Below are 23,459 nucleotides of genomic sequence, written 5' to 3'. Positions count from 1 at the left end.
CTCAAGCGATAGTTTTGGGCTCAATGTTTTATATAGCAAAACCAACTTATAACAATATTGAAGTACACAAGAAACGACATTGTTATAGCCAATAAATGAAATATCCGGGTTATGCCAAAACCTTAAAAATCACAAACTTGAGAGCACTAATGACCGGAAAGTAAATTACAATGTTGATCTCCTTAGAAGAATAAATCGGTATCCCCCAGCTTTAAATGTTTGACGGTGTACTTAATTGACATCGACTTGACGGGCGCCTATCTACTGCAGATGCCAAAGTGGGAATCTTTAGCAAAAATGATGTCCAAGAGGGACTCTATCCCTTGTGAAGCGTCCTTTTATTGCAAAGCGCTCATGTTCTCACTACCACCGACCATAAACTGTCCTATCGTTCTTTTTTCTTTGTGCCGTAATTTTCCCACTAAAGAAAATAACCATCGAAGCGGATTCGAACCAGTCGGGATCAAAATCGACTACTCGAATTGAGTAGCCGAGCGTCTTTACTACTGAGCCACCACGAAGGGCAGTGCCACTCGTTAAAAACATGTTTACATATGATTAAGCATCCACCAGATGCGGTGGCGACTCCGAGATGGCGCCACAACATATGTGCTCCGCGATCAAGAGCGCCGATGCACCGAAGCTGATCGCGGAGGCCAAGGTTAAACACCTGCCTTTTGATGTGTCAGCTACAAAATGCTGCATCATGTGCAGCTGGAACTGTAGCTTCCTGTGCCCCTGCCATTTTATTGCGAAAGCAATACTACTCGCACTTTCAAGCCTTCGCGTGACCCGGCCGCATTTACGTCTGACCCACGTGACGCTGTGACGTCACATCCCACGTGACACACGGGCTGGCAGGAGTTGCCAACTTAGGTATCTCGTTTCACCTGGGACAGATATGTCAGAATCAGCCTGCTAGGACCCTGGCATTCACGTTACCCATATAGGCCACTAAGGCACGTTCATACGGCTTGGTTGAAGGCTGAGGAAGAAGAAAAAGAGAAGAAGAACGCTCGGTCACCCGCAGCTAATGTTTTCGCTCAATATTTGGTTCAGCAGCGTTGAACCCTTGTAATGTATTTAGCAGTAGTCCCTGCGGATAATCCATATCAACGCTGGAAACAGCTGAGAGAGCCACCTAGAGAGATCTTCCCTTTCCTCGAATGCACCGTCAAGAATTCTTCGCTCCAACACACCGCCGTCCTCACTACATTACTGGGAGCTCCGCGAACTTTCGTGTCGCTATCGTTCCGAATGTAGTCCGTTTCCCAGGTGCAATCCTTGACGCGAAACCAATGAGCTTGCAGGACTGAGGGAATACTGAAGGCGGAATGGAAAAGAAAAAACTGTATTCGCAAGGCGCGCGCTTTCTCTTATGAGCGTTCCCCGGTTGGTGTGGTTGCAGCACCTTCGTGTGTTTGTCTCCTGGTCGGCTATCAGTGAGCAGATTTAATTTTCATAGCTGATGTATCGAAACATCAAATCATTTTTAAGCGGTTTAATTCATCATAGAAAACGTAATAAATGGGTTATTAAGGCGCCGTAGTAGCCCATTTTCACATCTCATATATTTATTCTAACCAGTATTATTATAAACGTGAGCTTGATTATTTGTTTAATTATGCTTGTTCATAGAGTTCTGCCAGATTGGCAGTCGCTAGTCCTTGCTCACTTCTGATTCAAGGTGCGGAAATCTTCGCTTCTAGTTTGGTAACTCGTTTTTTCGACGCAAGAGTTCCCCGTAAAACGGCTCTTTCGGCTGCACAACTGTGATCCCAGATAGGCTGCAGAAAGAAGGGGTTTTCCGTAACGCCGCCATGCCTGGTGGCTTGAGGCGCTTCATCTTGCTCCTGAAAATCGTCAGTACCCGCACGCAGATGACTGCGTTTTTTATCGCACAATTTCCAACACCTCTGACCAATCACAGCTCCAAAACGACATTAACGCAATACATGCCTGGTGCGATGACTGCCTAATGTCGCTTAATCCTAAGAAATATAAACTCTTATCTTTTCACCGCCGGCGTAGTCCCCATATTTTCACTTACTCGGTTGCTAACACTCCACTAGAATCTGTATGCTCATACAAGTACTTAGGCGTCACCTTGTGCCAGGATCTCTCCTGGCACTCACATGTAACGAGCATCGTCGCATCAGCTAACCGATCATTGGGTTTTTTGAAACGCCATTTACGGCACGCCCCTCAAAGTATTAAACTTCTCGCCTACCAGTCTCTCATCCGACCGAAACTAGCATACGCATCTGCTATCTGGAGCCCGCAACAAGCATATCTCATCAGTTCACTAGAATCTGTCCAGAATCGCGCCACGAGGTTCATTCATTCTGCCTATTCGTATGACATCAGTGTATCGTCACTTGAACGGCAATCAGGCTTATCAACTCTGGCCCATCGTCGTCGCATTGCTTTTCTTAATCTGTTCCATAAGTTTTTTTACAGCTCCCTTGGCCAACCACCCTTCATCAGACCGCCAGCTCGCATATCTCATCGCACCGGCCATCCTCTAGTAGTTTCATGCCAGTGCGCCAGCACCGTCACTTTTCCTTCATCATTCTTCCTTCGCACTGCAAAAGACTGGAATGGCCTTCCCTACGATGTTTATGCCATCACCCGCCCATCAAGTTCTGTTAACAGTTTAAATATGCACTTCATAAATATCATGTAGGCAATCATATTCAATCAATGTTTGTACTCCCACCCCTTATGTAATACCCCCAATGCGGGGTCTTAAAGGGAATAAAGTGAAAGTGAAAGTGAAAGCCTACGCCAGTGATGTTTCTTCGAATATGTTGATATTTTAGCTAGTACCTGCAGTTATTCCGGCGATAGTGTCAAACAAGTGATTATTAATGTAGCAAAACAAAAATTACCAGGACACTAGTGTGAATAAACTGCGTATAACAAAGGCCAAAAAATATATATATGATGGAAAAGGAAAGATCTTCTGAAACGTAGTGCTGTCTATAAGCTTTAAATCGCTTCGTGTTTGTAACCTAAGTGCGAAGCAAACTGCTGCAAAGGAGCAGCGTTCACCTCCCCGAGTCTACAACAACCAGGAAGACCGAGCTGAGGCTAGGGAGAGAGCACAACGAGCTGCAGCGTCTGCAGCTAGGCGACATGCAGCCAAGCAAGCGTTGAACGCAGCGGTGCAAAAGCTAGTCCTAGGCCGTGCAACAGGGAGCTACAAGAGCTAAAAACAGAGCGAAGGCAGCAGCGGGGCATCAGGAAGCGAAACAGCGGCGACAACAGCAGCGGGAACTGCGCGAATTCATGAACACCAAGTACTCAGCGGCAACGAACGGCGTAATTCGTCAATTCGTTTGGAGTTAATTCGTTGGGAAGTTTTGTTTGGTTCGGTTTAGGGTATTTCATTCCCTAAAACTGTGAGAGACGCAGCAGTGGAGGGCTCCGGAAATTTCCTTCAGCTGGGGTTTGCTAAGGTGCACATATATTGCATGCAGCACACGAACGACTTGCTTTTCATCTCCATTGAAAAGTGGCCGCCGCAGCGAGGTTCGACCCCGCTACCTTGGGTGCTGCAGTCGAGCTCCCGTAAACACTGCGCCATCGCGGCGGTTAATTCGTCGGAAAGAGTAACTTTTGCGATACACTGGAGTTTACAACAGACATCACACCTTCGCCGGAGTTATGGCACGAACACTAATTTAATGAAAACTCAGCAAATAAAACTCATCTCAGAGATCCCAATAATGGCCTATTTGTCGTCTTGCTTTGTCGCGGCCTCATAAGCAGCCAAGTATTCACAAACATCTGATGTAAGCCTTCCCTGGATAGTTGTGTTAACGAAGTATTCATGAGTATTAACTTCTTCATGTCCGACCTAGACTGCGGAACACAAGCGCGCTTCGTATCATTGCCGAGGGCTAAAACACTGCATTTCAAACGATTACGTTAGAGTCACCAGTTTCCCCCTTGCATCTATAATAAGCGCTAAATTTTATTCCTGCTTAACCTCATGTGCATCGAGTGCAGCTAGACAAGTCGCACACAATGTTTCCAGGCCGAGTTGCAATAAGAACTAGTTTGTAGATGAAAGGTTCGTATTGTTTCTAGCACTTTATGCTCAAAGATAAGCTGCATGCAGTCTTTTAATCTCATTTCAACTGTGCGAACGTCTGTTAATCTTCATTGGCGTTGCATTAATTCATTGCCACATCGCCAAATCTCTCAAACTATTAATAAAGGAGTAGCTTTTCGCGTTGCGTAAAATCTTGTCGAAGTGACATGAGACGGTATTTCATGGGGAGCGAGGAAACCCTGAGGAGGGAACTATTATTCAATTAACCCAGACGTGAGTAAAAAAAAAGGCTGACTCTTGCATAACATCGTGAATTTCTGGATGTAGCTGGCGCACATCGTCGGGAACTACTTTCATTCTGTAGGCTGACATTTCCATCGGTACCAAAAGCATATGCAACAATATATCGCAAGCGCCCATAAACATGTTATTTCAAAAGTTCGGGAAAGAATGGCGTTGCGTAGAGCATAGTTCTTTGCAAAACGCATGCAACCTTAGCTCATTTTCCTACGCATAGTACGCATTAATCAAATATCTACCCCGTGCATTAGATTCGCAGACTCCTATGGTTAACAAAAAAAAAATACAGCGAGAGCAAAAGGCAGACATAAAGGTTATGGCATAGTCTTTACTTTGTCATCGCGCTAGAAAACCCGTAGGACCGATTAGTGGACGCTTTTACTGGTTAAGAGTTATAGGAAAACGTGAATGCGAGGAAACATATTCAATCTCTTGAAAACCTAGCTCGGTCTGAGGTTGACGTTGTATCGGATTGTTTAAAAAGGCACATAAAGTCGTTTATTCTGCGTTTATCTAAGCTTTGATTGTTGACTACCCAACGCTGCAAAAAAATATTTTTTTTTTGTTCTTTAAGTTTAAGCAGTGGTACGGTATTCTGTCGAGATGGAACTGATAATTAACGTAGTTACCATAAATTTTATTACAGTGCTTGCAACGCTTGGCTACGTAGTTAACGGAGCTCTGGTTAGCTGATTAGCACTGTGTTACCGCGTCTTTCATGTATAAAATGCTTGGCCATTACCATGCTCCTTATATTACCGTATCTTTTTTTTTTCTTTTTTTTTTTTTTTTTTGAAGCGCAAGCTTCAGTACGCATATATTAGCCAAGATCAACCTGGCAGACCGCTTGACCTCCAAAGAGCTAGCAGACACAGTGTAGCTATCTAACTTAGCCATGGTATACCACTTATAGTGTACAACTATCTGACCTTAGACGGCAGATACAGCATCACGTGTTCCCTCTTGTTGTTGATATGGCGCCCACGACTCCCTAGTCTCTCCAATTTAACCGCTGCAAAAACATTCCTGCACGTGTCTAAATCTAGGCCCAACCAAATCATAAGCAAGCAAAACGACGTTTTCGATTCGCCTAACTAGTTTTAGCAGGGCTAACTCTCAGCCAGATTTTTTTTTTTTTTTAAGGGCACCCACACGTAAGCAAACACGCATTCGCTCGTGTACTAGAATCATAGTGCACGTTTGCTAGCCTGCCACCAAATGTCACCGTATTAATTCACAACGAATAACAAGATGAAGAAATAGGAATATATTTTATCTCTTCCACTGTGCGCTAAACATCGCATGAGAAGTCCCTCACCGTATTACGAACACAGCATTAAGGCGTTATACCTTGTGTGGTGATAGCTCTAGGCCACGTGCCTAGTGGCGGTGGCACTTGGGGAGCAGAGAGGGGCTGCTGAATACCATCGCTCACCACGTCGCTTTTGTTCGGTGTTTGAAAAACTTTTCGCTCACTGCCAGATAGTCGCTTGAGGGTCTATCCACTCACCGAAGATTTGGCGGATACGTAACGTATGGTCCAGCTGTATTGTTACTGAAGTTTATTCTCGCGCGGTTTCAGTGAAGAAACTGCCGACGCTCGCCTCCTTTGAAAGCGATCGCCTGAGCGGTTGTTTGCAGGGAAATGTTTAAGTGAATTTGTTTGTATCAATAAAGTGTCGAGAAAGGTGCTATGGCTATATAATGCTAGTTACTCTCAAGAAGTATGGGAGAAAAACTTTGCTCAATTTTTAGACATTTATAATTTATAAACAATTTTTTCTTATTTTTATTACGCTCTTGCTTTCATTATTTCCCATTACCGATCATTCTTCAACTTTTATGATTCAGTATTAACAATTATTCACCCACCACATTTTTCATCCACCTAGTGCTTATTGATCAACTACTACAGGCATCCATTCTTTTAACCACACTCCGAACTCTTGCCGACAACCAAGCCGAAACTGGCGCACAGCGGCGCATTATCGACCGAACGAGCTGCATATGTTTCACGTAAAAGCGCGCAGCAGATTGCGTTTACTCACCCCAGTAATTAAAGCGTGCTTGCTGTCTTATCGTTTGATATAAAAGTACCAGAAGCATTATTGGTGCGTGTTCATGAATTTTCTGAGGCTCGCAACCATTCGCGTTTCGGTATCGATAATGACATGTGTTGGTTTCTGCGTAATCCTATAATCGTTCACTTGTGTATAACGCAAAGCAGCCTATGTTTGCGGCGCTTCATTTTTCAAGCCAATGTTCATAGGTATGGATGCAAAAATGGGGCTGATCATCAGGAGGTAAAAGGTCTATTCACACTTGCGACTAGATGAGGTCGCGCGACTACCAGTCGCGCGACCAGAGGAGAGGAGCTATGTTCACACTTGCGACTGTCGCCTTCGCGAAAAACGAGTTGGGAGTAGGAAAGCTGCAGGGCGCTGACAGCGAACGTCGGTAGCAGCCGCTTGCCAGACACTTCAGCTTTTTCAGGCGAGAACGCCGACGATGAATAGACGGTGTCGATATAAAATGTTGCGCCTGCGTGAAAAACCTATTTCTCAAAAGTTCATAGTACCGGATAGTCCGAATATCTCTCCAATCTCCTCCCAGGCCATATCCTTCTCCCTGCCTTTGAATTCCGGATGCCGTTTGTTGAAAAGGAAGGGGTATTCTTTAATTGCATCGAGAAGGTGCTCGATCGAGTACTCCGGGACCTCGCTGATTGGTGAAATGGTTTGCGACTAGTAGTCGCGCGACTAGAAATTCGAGCAGTGCCCGATCGGCCCGCGGCAGTCGCTTTTCGACCGATGCGACCATTTGCGACTGTCGCTTTTCGACCAAAACGGTCGCGCGACCGCTGCTAGTCGCAAGTGTGAACTGGCCTAAAGACTCAGTGGCTGAAACGGTGTGCTCCAAACGCGTAGTAGATTCATTATATAAACGCATGTTTCGTGCTCGTATACAGTCGTCTGTCTAAATATTTTTAGGTTTGTACCGAACCGCTTAGGCTTTATAAAGCGATAAATTTAACAAAGGTTGCAAGTTTTCAATTTATTCATTATGAAACGAGTCACGACCATGGCTTTGCATGTCGAAGCGTCTAATTTCATAGGGTTTCCAAAAAAAAAAAAAAGAACATGAGTTTGCCGAATATCGACTTGCCTTCAAGAGTAGAACGGGATTTTGTGGTGTTTTATTCGCGTCGCATATTCACTACGCCCACTTGTATTCACTAGGCCCACCCCGCAACCTATTTGGTAGCATAGCTGTCTCGCAACCCGAAAGTCTAGGGTTCGATTTCCAACCCCAGACAAAGTAGCTCAATTTTCTTTTCCACCCCGCTACTAATACTTGGCTACAGGAACCGTCTTTGAGGAATTTAGATTCGTTACGAAATTTTCGGTCTCTTACTGAATTTATTTGTACCACCGGGATTTTTCGCTCACGGACAACGACGATGACGATGACGACGCCACATTTACTAGCACACGGGATCCTTAAAGATGCCGGACTAAAGTCTTTAATTTGCCGGATGAAAGGAACGGCGCTATAACTGTGTAATGACAGGGGACGCAGAAGGGTGTATCGGATTTAGGCGCTTCAGTATTCGGCCGTGAAAAAATGCTTGCAGTTGAGAGGCATGGATCAACGAAAACAAAAACGAGAACGAATAAATATAGGGAATCGCTCTACTGAAGTAATTTATAAACAGGTGAACCCTATACAAGTTGGTGCTCGGCTCAGCATTGCATGCCAGATATTTAGCACTTGTTTTTGGTAGGTACCTGGCGCGCTTATGTTTCAGTTTCTCCCTGATAATGCTGCAGCTTTATAAACGTCTTTGCTTCTACACAAAAAGGTACCTTTTTTTTTTTTTTTTTTTTTGATACAGGCCACAGTAAAAGAAATACGACTGGGGCCGGAAACAACAGAAAGTCGGCTGTGGGATGGGATGGATGGGAAATGTGGCTCATCTCTACGATGCGCTTTAGGAAACGACCGCTAGGTGGCTGTCAGTGGCACCTCTCTATGCGGTGCACGGGGCCTATACGCGCTGAAGTTTGTTTAAATTCGCCTTTGTGTTCTACTTTCTGTTCGCCTTTGTGTTCTACTGCGGTTGAGTGCCGCATTTTCTCCTGCATGACGCCGAAAGGGGCACTAAATGCTTTTCAAGCTTAAAACGTGGCCTCCGCGGTCCTAATTAAACTGCGCGCACTCAGGCAAGGCAGCCGAACGTGGTAAGTTCAGAGGCACCATGGTGGCTGCGATGAGGAGCCGCCTGACAAATCGAGATCTCGCGAGATCTTTCTCATTACTTATAAAAGAAAATTAACGGTGTAGTTTTCCAACGCGCAGGTGTAAGCAACCTGCAGAAGTAACTCCACGCCGACGAGAACATCGCTTGCGGAACGCGAGCGGCCCACGGAAGCCGCCCGTGGCCTACTCCGCTGTTGTTTTCAGTGAACCACACAATTTTTTGTGTATTTTGGTCTTTATGAGTCTCCGCTTTATAAGCAACCGTTGGGTCACAAACAATGATAGTCATCGCGGCAAAAACTTGCGAGATGCCGTCTGGCGAAGGAAAACTATTTTGGTGCAGTCACCCGAGATTTGCGAAAGTATGAACGGACAGGGGCCTCACTTGAACACAACGATTCCTAACAGATTGGTTGCCAACTTATTATTCAGTGACACAGCGCTACAATAATTTCTCTTCTGAAAACACGCATCTGTCAAGCTTTGCTGACGATAATACATGTAAACGTGGTCATGGGAACAATAACCATTCCTTAAAATAAGTACATTTTGCGATAACAAATAGCTATAAGATAATTGTTCATAGAAACAACTTTCGCTGATGTTATTATGGTGCATTGTTTCATAAGGTAACTATTCCATAAGGGTAAATGGTCCATTTTCTGTTTCATCGGGCCGGACGGCAATGTTTGGTTTGGTTTGTGGGGGTTAACGTCCCAAAGCAACTCAGGCTATGAGAGACGCCGTAGTGGAGGACTCCGGAAATTTCGACCACCTGGGGTTCTTTAACGTGCACTGACATGGCACAGCACACGGACGCCTTGCTTTTCGCCTCCACCGAAAAGCTGCCGCCGAGGTCAGGATTCGATCCCGCGTCCTTGGGAACAGTAGTCGAGCGTCGTAACCACTGCGCCACCCCGGCGGGCGGACGGCAATGTGAAGGCAGCATTAGACGAACGCAGCTAGCGGCCAATCACACAGATTCCAGGATAGCAGCTCCTGCCATCGACGACAGTCATCGCCAGTCGCCGCACGCACTGGCAAAGCGGTGGCTAAATCACGCAGCCAATACTGAAATCCGATCACCCAATAGCCACGGGTACTGCCGCTTGAATGTCGCAGCTTTGTCATGGAACAGTGACCTAGAGTATGGAGTCAATGATTGCCAAATGGGTATTGGATCATTATGAAGAGAATCCTACTAGAGGTGTTAAAACTCCTCGCAGTAGCCGCTCAAGCAGGGGGCAGAGCATATACATGATCGGTTGGACTAACAAATGTAGCGCGATTGGCATTGCTCCTAAAAATCTCATAAAACGACTACATTCGCTTGATTTCACTGCTCAAACTGTTACGGCAGCCTGACTGTACATGCCATTCAAGGATAAAAAGTTGGTTAAATATTTAGGGCATTCCCCAATGAGGAGTAGATATGAAATATGAGAGTAATTACTCATTGACATCCACTCAAGCGCAGCCATACGGCGACAGAGGAAAGCTATACACTTTCCTCAGAAACTTCGTAGTTCAAGAAAAATTAGTCCTGGTTCGGGGAACGAACCCGGGACCACCGCTTTTCCGGGGCAGTCACACTACGAACTGAGCTAACCAGGAGCTAACCCCAGACTAGGACGCATTTTTTTTTAACTGCGAAGTTTCAGAGGGAACTGTCAGCCTTGTTTTGTAGCCGTATGACTGCGCTTGGTTGGATGCTAATGAGTAATTACCCCCCTTATTAAGGATAAAAAGTAGATCGAACGCTGGCCTGTATTGCTAACTTCCCCGCCCTCGTGGCCAGTGGGACACCACAGCATCTTACGCACTAATACGTTACGTACTAATAGTAATCTTAGCAGACCCGATCAGGCGCATAAACTCTGTTAACTAATCGAATGACTTGACTGCTGCTGAAAACTTGTTTTTCTTTTAGTCAGGTACTTTCAAAACGTAAAACACTCAACTTAAAAGCTCCGAAATGCCGATTTACGCCGCTTATCTCCTGTTCGTAGATGCGATCGCAGATACCAGCCTGGCGATTGTTCTGAACTTAGCCGCTGAATGCCATCATGACCTTTAGTGATAACAGCACCACACCACGTGAAAATGTTAACTAGCGTGAGGACGAACAGCCTGCCCCCCACTGTGACTGCGCGGTCATCTTTCTCTTTTTATATAGGCTTTTAAGCAGATGTTTAGGCTAGCACACATTCATTGTGACCGCCCGATACAAAGGAAAGGATACACACACAAAAAATAACCTTGCTCTTGGCGCATAATAACCTTAGTTGCTTATGCGCCAAAAAAACCAACACAACACAACAACAACAAAAGAAAGAGTCTCACCACCGTCATCAGCTCCCATTATAACAGAGTTTATACCTCATTAAAGGACGCAGCGTACACGTGCCAGGATGTGGAGAAGAAGAAAAGAAAGCTGAGCGGCATGTGCCCGGGGCGCAAGCCAGACACGTGCATTTCGATCCTGGAAGCCTGCTACGTTACACATCTACTTCTGACGCTCATCTACAAGCCCGTGAAATCCAACAATGGTAACTCCGGACTGAGCGATGACTGGCTCCGCCAAACACTCCGCCTTCAGGCGGCCTTCCTCCTGACGCAACCTCGTGCCCACGGGACGTTGTGGTCATTCAGCTTCACCTGCCATTGTTCTGGTGCAAGACCCTCAGGTGTGGTTCGTCCAGGTGGAAGCCATCTTCCATCTTCACCGCGTCACCTCAGAGACTTCTCGGTACCAGCAGCTGCTTTCAAACCTGTCTTCCGAGGTGGCTGATGAGATCTCGCACGTTATCTCTAGACCAGTATGTGACGCCCCATACCAGCACCTCAAGCAGAGCATTCTGGACCGCAACATGGCATCCCGGAGTGCGCACCTTCAACTCCTGCTAACTGGCGAAGAGCATGGAGACCGGCGCCCATCGCAGCTGCTCACTACCATACGGCAGCTCCTAGGAGAAAGCACAGTCGACTCGAAAGGTGCGCTGTTGAGGGCGCTCTTCCTACAGCGCTTGTCGCAGTCCACCCGCCTCATCTTGGCTGCTGTAGGGGACGTGTCTCTGACTGCCTCTCACAGTTAGCTGATCTACTCCACGAAGTCTGCAAATATGCCTTAAGCCTAAAGATATATCAAAGGCGACCATCACAACATCTTTCTGCCTGTTAGAATATGTACGCATGTCCTTTGGCCTTCGCAACGTAGCTCAGACTTTTCAACGATTTATTGCTGAGGTGACGCGTTGACTTCTGGGTGTATTCGCCTACGTCGATAACATTCTCGTCGTGAGTCCCACACTCCAAGATTTCGAGCGTTATCTTCGAGAACTCTTTCACCAACTTCAACAATTTCGCCTAGTGGTCAGTGTCCAGAAATGTGTATTCCGGTGTTCCGAACTCGGGTTCCTGGGCCACCACATCTCAGCGTTCGGGATTCCTCGCCTGCCGTCCCACATCAATGCTGTAAAAGACTCCAGCTCCCGCTACCCTACGCAAGCTTTAGGAGTTTCTGAGCGTAGTAAATTGCTCACGATGCTTAATGTCGCTCTGCGATGAGCTTCTGCAATCAATGACTAAACTTCGCATAACAAAGAGCTCCTCCTCTGCGATTTACTGGTTGCCGGAGGCTCAATCTGCTTTCAAAGCTGCCAACAAAGCCTTCGCAGATTCGCTCCTTCTCGTTCACCCGAAGACTGACGCGTCCACGCGCATCATGGTGGATGCCGCCAATATGACCATCGGTACTGTTCTCCACCGGCAAATCGACTCCGAGTGGCACCCACTGGTTCCTTCTCTCAGAAACTCCAAACTGCTGAGTCCCGCTACAATGCTTTTGGACGTGCGTTGCTTGCCATCTACCCCACCATACAGCACTTCCGACATTTCTTGGAGGGCCAACAATTTTAAATCATCACAGGTCATAAGCCGTTAACATATGTGCTCCATATACGAACTCTGCCAAGTACGTAGCACGAGAACTCCGTCACCTGACCTATATATTGGAGTTTACATCGGATATCTGCCACATCAAAAACATCGACAACGAGGCAGCTGACGCTCTTTCGCGCGTCACATCTGTTGGCGCATCTCTATCTGTGGTCGAGCAGTAACATCTGGCACAGGCACAGCTACATGAACCTGACCAGCAAGCCTTGCGTGTTCAACCCTGCTCCCTCCGCCTGCAGTTGGTGCGTCATCTGTCTGTGCCAGGATCGCTCTGGTACGACACGTCAGCGTCTCTACTTGGCCCCTTCTTCCAGCTGCCTTTAGTCGAGCAGTTTTTCACTCATGTCACGGCATCTACCATCCCAGCATCCATGCCACAGAGCGCTTCCTGACCCAACGGTACGTCTGGCCTAGCATGAATATTGATGTTTACCACTGGGTCCGCTCGTGTCTTGCCTGCCAGACCGCCAAAAGACTCGCAAACCAAGACTCCTAATCAATCTTTCCTGGCACTTGGCTGTCGCTTCGAACACTTGCATCTCGAGTTGACAGGGCCGCTACTGCCGGTACATTCTCGAAATCGCCGGCCGCTTCATCCGTTAGCCTGAAGCCATGTCCATTCAAGATATCACTGCGGAAACTGTTGCCAAAGCCGCAGCGGTTTATCGCTTCGGCTGCCCCTGCGCTGTTACAAAGAATCATGGCCGGCAATTTGATTGCATCCTCTTCACCTCACCAATTTTCCTGGCACTAAGCACTGCATTACCACGGCTTACGACCCTCGCGCCAACAGCATGATCGAGTGGTTTCCTCGTCGGATCAAGGCTGCTCTCACTGCGCGCCTGGACCGGGAGCACAAGGTCGACTTTTTCCTATAGTACATTTGGAACTACGTACCGTTAATTGTAGCGAACTGGGCTGAACAGCAGCCGAACTTGTCTTCGGTTCACCCTTGCGCCTTTCCGAAGACTTGCTCATTTCTTTAGCTCCATCTTCACCACCTCTACAGTACCTCCAACGTCTTCAACACTGCACTCAGCAGCTGCACCCGTGCCCACGTCGATCTTCTAGCCGGCACATCTTTGTGCATCCAGACCTAGGGTCTTGCACCCACGTCTTTCTCCTGTGAGATGCTGTAAATGCCTCTCTTACACCCTCCTGCACAGGCCGTATCCCTCGTCCTCCACAAGACGTCCAAGATCGCGACCATCTTGATGAATGGTCGCGAAGAGGCGGTGTCGGTGTACCATCTTAAACTATCCTACAACGAAAAGCCTCCCGCTGATCTTTCATCGGTTTTCGGCGTATCCGTCCTTCTACCTGCCGCCCAAGTAGCCTCATATCCGCCTCACAGGCGCGTCCATTTCGTCGTTCCGTGTGGGCGGGGGGCACTGTATACCGCCCACGCAGCTGAATGTGAAGAAAAAAAGTCGAGCAGCGCGTGCCAGGGGCGTAAACCGAGCACGCGAAGTTCTTCCCTGAAAGCCTGCTATGTTACACACCTACGTCTGGTATTTCAACCTAGTGTAAACCAACAAAGACGTCACTAGCATTTCGAAATGCAAACTGATATAAAATTTCTTAATCAGTGCTTTCGCACTGACAACAATAACTTTGACCCGCGAAAGCGGTGTGCTGACGTATTTCAATGTGCTCATCACCACCAACGAAGAACATTGGCCGATCTTGCTTATATTGTCACTCTGCTTGGCTAAGCTGTTTAATGAGGTCATGAGCACGTGGACTTGAGCGGGTACTTCAAACTCTCTCCGGTAAAGCGGATCCCAACTTTACTCAGCGACTGTAGATTCACCATACGCAATTATGCGAGGGGCAGAATTTCTCAGGCAGCAATGAACATATACGTCAAATGAAACACTTAACAGAATTATCGAATATATATATGGGTCCCAGTTCACTCAGGGAACACTGATACAGAAACGATGAACATCGAAGCTCGAGGATTCATTAGATGAGCAGGGGACGCGGTAGTTACTGAGTTTCTCGAAGATGGCCTACTACTTCACGACATTAATAATCGTTTTAAGCTTGAAAGGAGGATATTCCCCTCTCGCTTTTTTTTTATATTGTGCATTTGTAAAGGGGAACGCCTCCGGAATGTCTAATACAGGTTAATTACTGTCGAGCAATGGGAGGCCGTGTCGGTCAACTCCGACCTGAGAGATCAAACCCCGGTCTTTGAATTCGCTACTCAGGTCGCTGGCAGCTGTCGAATGACAGCCACCGAGCACGGATCGTCAGCATTCTACCTTTTCTGACGAAAATGTTTTGCAAACCTATCCAAAGCGCGTTTTCTCGACGGGTGTTTCAAGTTCCCCAGCCAAAGATAAAATGGAACTTATGACTGAGCAATGACTTACCATGACCTCTTGTGGGGCTAATACTAAAAAGCAAACAGGCTGGATTCACGCCATTCAGGTTAGAATCCGGGTACGCGGCTTCGGTAGCCATCTTGAACACTTGGCCACCGTCCTTTTTTTTTTTTCTTTGTATTGGACAGGAAAACTTCCGAGAAGCATAAACAAATAGCTCATACCTCGCTGGGCTGTGTAATACAAGCCCCCTAAAGCTCAGTAGTTCCCCACAACTCGGCCAACGTGACGGGTGCTATCGCTGAAATTAACCAGGTAAAGGTAAGGTTGGCAGGGTAAATCATGCGCCATTCCACATTGCGGCTGCCAGATAGCACCGCAAATCTATGGCCTCCACGATCCAGCGCGCCGTTGCAGCGAGAGCTCATCTCGAGGCCACGGTTAAACTTCTGCCATTTGGCACGGAGGCTCGCAGATGGCGCCACATGTGCAGCTTCCCGTGCTTTTGCAACATAATCAGTTTCACAAATGTACCCCATGCCAATTTTTAGAGCGCAGCTCTTTGGCGCCCGTTCCTGGGTTTCGCGGCGGCGTCAGCGTCGTCGGCCTCGTAACTAGTTTCGCCCCCCTTTCAGCCCCCCAGTTCGAGCCGGCGCTTCGGCAACCGGAGCCTCACAGGAAGGGGGGGGGGGGGGGGTACACTCAGCGGCGAACGATGGGGACAGGAGCGCGCTATCTGTTTGTCACGCAACGTTCCTATGGGCCCACGCGCTGCCTCCCGCTACCTCCCGATAACTCAATTGCTCTCCATTTCTCTGACCCCAAAGCTTCTTTCATGACAGCCAACAACTGTTGCGGAGTGTTTCTTGAAGGAATACGTGTGAAAATTAAAAAGAAAGCTATCTGTACTTGTACATATGTGTCTTGCTCGAAATCTTTGCCTCAATTTATCGAAAAGGTGAAATAGCTGATGAGCTGCGCTAAAATTTCGCATTAGGAAGTAACGTAATCATGGAATTTTTTTTTTTTTTTTGTACGGAAACCTTTTTCTGGATATAACCTGCTTGAAACGGTAGCTGCACGCCTTCTCAAATATGCAACACAATGAGAAAGAGAAAAGTGTGGGCATTTTGGAGCTCTGTGAATCCCTCGAAACTGCAGAGGGCCCGCCGATTCTGGCGCGACGCGTCGTCTGCTAGCTAGCCTTCTGTGAAATCAAAAATTCTTGAGGCACCTAAGATCCATTAAGAGCTTTAAGGCGAATGCATGTAGTTTTAGTTCTACTGTAGAGTTTATCTGACAGAACCCCGCTGATCTCCCAGCGGGGCCGCGGCTTCTTCCTTGCCTTATCCAAGATGCGTAGCTCCACTTGGCGGCGATGGCGCGCGCTTGTTACGCCGCTCGGTTTTCGTATCTGGCGGCGGATGGCATGCGCCACGCTCCCTAATAGAGACCGGGATGAAAGCATAGTTGCCCGGCCCCAAAACGTTGCCATGGAGATGGCAACTTTTTTTAAGATATCATTCTCGCGGCCTCGGCGCGGCGTAGTCGGTCAAAGCATCCGGTTAGAGTTCAGAGGGGTAATACTTTATTCCCTGTGGAGGGTGGAGAACCCAGACGATATCCCACGGAATCTCGCGGGCCCATCTCGCGAATAGATCTCGCCTTGCGCGAGAAACACGAAAGCGCTTCACGAGAGTCAATAGAGCCAAAGGTGAAACCCCTCAAACATTGTAAAGTAGAAACATCTCTTCATCCCTTCTCCGCTCCATACTTTGTCTCTCCCCGCGAGCTCACCGAGACGGTGGCACCACCTTCGTTAATCCAGCTGTCGCAGATACAACTGTCACGCAGGCTGACGATGTTTTCGCGCCTGCATTTACAAGCTTTCGCGTTGTATTAGGTCATGGAGGCCAGACTCTCGGCCGTGTTTTGAAACAGAAATAATTTCTCCTACATAGAATTTGAAATGAAGCCTCTTAGTCGACTTCATCAGTATGACAATTATTCATGGATGCCGCACAGCCATCGTCCGACATAAACGGAGACGCACCTCGTATACTGGACCATGAGCGGAAGCTCTCCTGACTTTCTAAATGCTGCACATTATACTCGCGGAAAGAGCGACTTAATATTTTATACAATAGGCACCGAAGAATGTCTTGCGCATGTTCAAGATACACAGGCCGACATGCGTCTGCGCGCGGCCCAAAGTGAGCGCAAATTCTTTTTCCCCAGAGCACTTGCAAATTTGTGATAATTTGAGTGCCATGTAAGAAGCACAGACGAGGCGATGAATCTAGCCAGAAAATCTAATTAATTATGAATCAGGTAACTTCCAGAAAACAAAGCAAGGTTGAGCCACTAGAAAGCCAACTTAGAAAGCCACTAAACTCCTTAAGCTTCAGGGGCTTTTAACGGGCGTTGAAAGAAAACAAAAACGAGAAACCACGGGGAAAATACCTGACCGCCCCCTAGCTTCACGAACGCAGACTCAACGTTCGTCTACCGAACGAAGTTATTTCGCCCTCAGCACACCGTTCCAATACACACGCGCACATGCACTTGCGACCACAGACGCCCATGCCGCAGACCACCGCGTCACTTCCTTCTGGATCAGCCTAGATGGGGTTAGATCGCCAGTTTTTGCGGGATATTGGGGAGCCCAAAATACAAGCAAAAGAAAACAAGCACCCGCTGACTGGTTGGTTGGTTGGTTGTACAAGTTTTATTTCCATCGGAAACGGGGAGTCGTGCGACCGCGGATTAGAGGCTGGCAGGTAGCCCTTGGCTTCTTGCGGCCTCTTCCGCCAGATGGACGGTGCGGTGCTGGATCGCAGGGTCCGCGCTTCACAGCAGGGTATCCCAGGCTTCTCTACTTGTAATATTTTGCCCTATCCCTGGAGATTGTGGGCACTCCCAAATTATGTGGTCGAGGGTCCCTCTCGCCCCACAGTGTTTGCAGAGATCATTGTCCCTAAAGTCTGGTAGCGCGTGAAACGCCCAGACCGGGTTCATGAACGTATTAGTTTGTAGCCGCCTCCACGCGACAGCTTCTCTATTATTTAGTCTAACATCTGGCGGGGGTACCAGTCTACGTCCCAATTTATAATGGTCGATGATTTCCCCATAATTTTGCAGACGCTCGTCGTATGCCCAGTGTTCGGGGGGCTCGACGGCTACCCGGAAGTAGAGAGCTCGGGCTAGCTCGTGAGCCGCCTCGTTACCAGGGACGGCAGCGTGAGCGGGTGTCCAAATTAACTGAATTTTCCTATTTATTGTTCTTTGGGTGAGGATTTTGGCCGCCTCCGGCGATATCCTCCCCTTCCCAAAATTTTGAATGGCAGTTTTGCTGTCGCTAATTATGAACTTGGCTTCTGTTCCTACGCAAGCTAGCGCTATCGCAACTTCCTCCGCAGTCTCTATGTTGCGGCCTCTGATGGCTGCCGCGGATACCGGTGCCCCTCGGCCATCGACTACCGAAGCTACTGCCGCACCTGTTCTGTCACTTGCCGCATCAACATAGGCTACTTCCTTTGTTCCCATGTTCTTGAACCGTCGCTCTAGAGCTTCAGCTCGTTTGGCCCTTCTTTCGACATTAAATTCTGGATGCATATTCCTAGGGAAGGGGGGGACTACCAAGGCATTCCTGATTTCACTATTAATTGTGACTTTTTTTTTGAGCTCCCCTGTCTGGGTTGAGGCCTACTTTTGCAAGGATTACCCTGCCCGTCTCGGTCATGCTTAGTCTCTCTAATTGGGAGACTCGCACTGCCTCCGCCAATTCGGCCCACGTGTTATGCACCCCGAGTTCGAGCAGTCGTTCGCTCGAGGTACCCATGGGCAGTCCTAGCGCCTTCTTAACGCATCTTCGAATCAGGCAGTCTAACTTCTCTTTTTCGCCGGCCTTGATGTCCAGGTAGGGCGTGGCGTAACTGATTCTGCTTATTACGTATGCCTGGATTAGTTTTAGTAAATTTTTCTCCTTGAGGCCTCTTCCTTTAGTGGCGACCCTCCTCAAGAGCCCGAGGGTTTGCATCGCGTAACTTTCTAATTTTTTCATGACCTCTCCGTTGTGACCGTGGGATTGAATGACCATCCCCAAAATCCTGATCTGATCTACATTTGGCACCGGTTTGCAATCCACCTGAATATGAAACTCCCCGCTATTCTTGCAGCGGAGGTACTTTGGGTTATAAACGAACAACTCAGATTTATGCGGGGAGCACGAAAGTCCCCTTTTAGCCGCGTAATCGACAATGATGTCGGTCGCTGCTTGCAGGCGTTCCTCCGTACTCGCATCGCTCCCATGGTTAATCCAGAGGTCAATATCGTCCGCATACATGCTAAAATTTAGCCCCTTGATTTGGTTAAGTTTACCCGGGAGGCCTCTCATTGCCACGTTGAATAGAAAAGGCGATAGCACTGAGCCCTGCGGTGTGCCTTTGCTTCCTAACTCTATCGTAGGAGATTCTAAATTTTGAAATATCATGCAGGCTTTTCTGCCCGATAAGAAGTCTTTTATGTAGTTGCACGTTCTCTCCCCTACTCCGAGCCCTTCGAGAATAGCCTCGTGCCTGACATTGTCGAAGGCCTTGGCGCGGTATAGGCCCAGGATCACTTTGGCGTCTCTCGATCGCGAGTCTATGATATCATGCTTTAGTCGGAGCATTACGTCCTGCGTGCACAAGTGTGGTCGGAAACCGACCATTTCATGCGGCCACAGGTTGTTTTGCTCCATGAAGCACGTTAATCTCGTCTGTATTACGTGCTCCAGTAACTTCCCTACGCATGAGGTTAGGGAAATCGGTCTCAAATTTTCCAATTGCGGGGGTTTTCCCGGTTTGGGTATTAGTATTATGTTTGCCGTTTTCCACTGATCTGGCGACTGGCTCGTTTCCCAAACTTTTCCAATGAATTCCGTTAGTAGACTAATAGAGTTATCGTCTAGATTCCTTAGCATTTTATTGGTGATCCCATCGGGGCCCGGGGCTGATTTAGTTTTTAGTCTTACAATTTCCGCCCTTACCTCTGCCTCCGTGATGGGGGCGTCAAGCGCCTCATTGGGCGTGCCACCGTAGCTCGGGAGTGGGGAACGCTGGTTGTCTGCAACGTACGTTTTTACTAACTTATTCATAAACGCCGCATCGTCACCTTCAAAGGCGTGCCTGACTTTTGCCAATCTTATTCCCGATTGAGTTTTTGAATTTGTTGGGTCCAGCAGATGCCGGAGCATGCCCCACGTTTTGGAGAGATTCAGGCCTCCCTCCATTTCGTCGCATCTGCTGAGCCAGTTTTGTTCGCACAATTTGATCGCGTAGCTTTCAATTTCCTTGTTATGCCTCGCGATTCGTCTTCTAAGATTCTTGTTCCACTTTTGTTTCTTCAGCCTGCGTTCCATGCTTTGTTTAGCGTCCCACATGTGGAGCAGTCGGCTATCTGCTATACCAGGAGCGTCGTCTCCTACCAGCGTCTTTGTCGCCTCACCAACGTGGCGTTTGAGTGCCTCCGTCCATTCCTCAATGTTCTCAATTCGTTCTAATTGCACGGTTGCCCTGATTTCTCTAAATTGATCCCATTCTGTAACGGCCGGTTGGCACGCCCTGTGCGTCCTGACACCCTCTTTGAGGACCGAAACGATAATGAAATGGTCACTGCCAAAATTTTGCTCAGAATTTTGCCAGTCTAAACCCTGTAAGTTTTTTGAAAATGTCAGGTCTGGGGATGTGTCCGCACATACGCTGTTACCCGTCCTCGTTGGATGATCGGGATCCGTATGAAGGGTGAGACCTAGCTCGTGCGTGTCCTCCCATAGCTGCCTACCTTTGGTGTCCTGTAAAGCATAGCCCCATTCTTGATGTCTGGCGTTAAAGTCACCAACAATCAGCAAGGGATTATTCCCGGCCGCCTTGATGGCTTTGCGCATAAGGGCCCTAAATCTAATTTTCTTTTGCTTGGGTGAGCTATAAAGGTTAAGAAGGAATAGACTGGGATCCTTCTTTCGTCCCGTTAATATCTCGAGAAATACGTTCCCGATATCTCTCGAATTCAAATCGTGTTCTATCACCGCTACATTGCGCTTGAGAAAGGTCGCCACCGTCGATTTCACGCCTCTATCGCTGTTGAACACCTGGTATCCCATTAGTTTGGCTCCCTTCCCTGTTTCCTGAAGGGCGATTGCGAGGGGGGTCTCAGTTATGAGTGGAAGGTATTGCTGCAGTAGCGCTCTCTTGCGCTGGAAGCCGCGACAGTTCCACTGCCAAATTCGGTTTTCATTTACGCGCCTGGCCATTTTGCAGCTGGGTTAGCGTTTGCTCGGCATTCTGCTGCCACGTGTTGACGGCTACGAGTTCAGTTCGAACTCTTTGCACTTCCCCTGCAAGTGCCTGTACCTGGCTCTGAATTTGGTTCATGAATTGGGTCATTTGGCTCATGAATGAATTCAATTTTTCGTCAAGCCTATTTTCGAGGGCTTGAAACGGGTCGGTTTCATTAATTTTGCGCTTCACCGGGGGCGGGCGAGACGCCTCAGTCGCCATTTGCTCATCCCCTTTCGCCGGTGGCGCCGCTTGTGGCGGGGCGACTGGCTGAGCAGGTGGCAGCTGCCTCGCGGGAGTGAAAGGCCCTTGCTTTTCCGCATGCTGTTTCGAATTTTGATTTTGCGTTAGCTTTTTAATCACCCCCTTAAGCTCCTCAATTTCTTTTTTAAGAATTTCGACTTCCTCGTCTTTCTTATCTTTCCTAGGTTTAGCCTGGGAGGCCCCGCTGTTGAAGCTTACATTTTTCTTGTCTCCGCTGGCGTTCCGCTTGGTCCATGGGTTGGCCGCGCCCCTCGAACTCGAGCGTCTCCTGGACCCAGACCTGGAGCGTCCCATGGAGCGAGAACTGGAACGCCCTCGCTGCTGCGGTGGCGTCTCGTTGGTGGTAGATTCCAAACTTGGGAAGGAGTCTTCTCTAACGCGGAAGTCTCCTCCTCCTTCTTGCTTGACTTTCGGTCGCCCTCTGTTGTCTTCGTGCGCTGACTTATCCTTGACTTTTCGCTCCCATTGCTTCTTCTTCACCTCGTACGGAGTCCTGAATATTTCCTTACATTTTCGGTCACCAAGCAGGTGGCCCTTTCCGCATAGCTGGCATTTTGTCTCGCACTGGTGACCTTGCGGTGGCCTCTCCATTCCGCAGCTTCTGCACTTGAGGTTGCTCGGGTCCGGACAGACGTCCTCCCTGTGACCGAGTCTTCCGCAGGCATTGCAAACCTCATATTTTTTGCGGTAAAGTTGACACCACTGCGCCATCGGAGCCAGGCGAACCCATCGTGGTACTTCTCTCTCTTCAAAGAGAATTAGTACAGTTCTGGAATTTTTGCCGAGTCTCCGCACACCCAAAACTGGCGGGTTGCCGTGGATTCTCAGCCTCTCCATGATGATCTCGTCAGTATAAGTAAGTGGCACGTCATGTACCACGCCCTTGCCGCAATCTTCCGGCGTCGCCACGTAGGCAGTCTATTCAATCTTCTCCCTCTCGAACACGAGGTGGGTTAGGCTCGCGTAGCGCCTCTTCCTTTCGGCGCTTGTAGTTGCCACGAGGATCGAGTGCTGCTTAATATTCGTCGAGATGACGTCCTCCCCGGCCTCGCCTGGGTGGATACCAGCTGCCACGATTATTGCGTCAGCCAAGATTGCGTTGCCAAACTTGAGCAGACGCACGAGGCCGCCACGTGGCCTCAAAATGATTTTCTCGGCGCCATCGGGTAGGCGAGCATGCTGCTTTTCCACCGATTTCGCAGCCATTTTTCTTCCAGCATTCTTCTCAGCAGCTCGCTGCTTCTCAACTTGTTGCACGGTCTTCTCGAGCGGCACATATTTCTTCTTCTTGGTGGTATACCATTGGCCAGGCACTTGAAATTCCTCCGGATCTACCGGCGTTCCTTCGACAATTTCCATTTTTTTTCAGCTTTAGTCAGCTTCGCGAGGCTAGGGGTGGGTCCCCGACGGGGCCGCCGCGATCCCAGGGCGCCGCGAGACGCTAGGCCACGTTAGGCCTAGCTTCAGCACGTAGCCCACCGAACAAAGTCCGAAAAAGCCGGAAACAAAGCCCACCTCGGAAAAACTCGTATTCCTGTGGTCCTCTTGATGCGTTCCGTCGATTCGACACAAAATTCAAAAACGCCGAGCCGATGAATTGCCCAAAATAACCGAAATTGGCGGAGCCCATGAAAGGCACGTCCGCTCCTCGACCACCTGGACACCAATCTCCCGCTGACTGGTTTACCCGACATGACGCTCATCGCCGAATGGGGACGCACTAGAGGCACCGTACCGCCCCCAAGAGATATAAACGCTGAAGGAGGAGTGAGGTGCGGCAACCTTCAAAGCTTGTCATTACTTCACGAAGCTTGAGGGGTTTCGACAAATCGTCATGTCGCCTGGCGAACGCATGGTGCCTCTACCACACTGCAAGAGCACTTGCATGCTGTTTAATATTTCATCTCATGCTTGCACAGCGAACAACACAGGGAAATTGACACTTAAAAAAGCATTTATGCGCTTTAG

Source organism: Amblyomma maculatum, chromosome 2 (assembly GCF_055883805.1).
Source record: "Amblyomma maculatum isolate TAMU_Amacu chromosome 2, ASM5588380v1, whole genome shotgun sequence".
Classification (NCBI taxonomy): Eukaryota; Metazoa; Arthropoda; class Arachnida; order Ixodida; family Ixodidae; genus Amblyomma; species Amblyomma maculatum.
The sequence above is the reverse complement of the archived record's forward strand: the minus strand, read 5'-3'. Positions refer to the sequence as shown.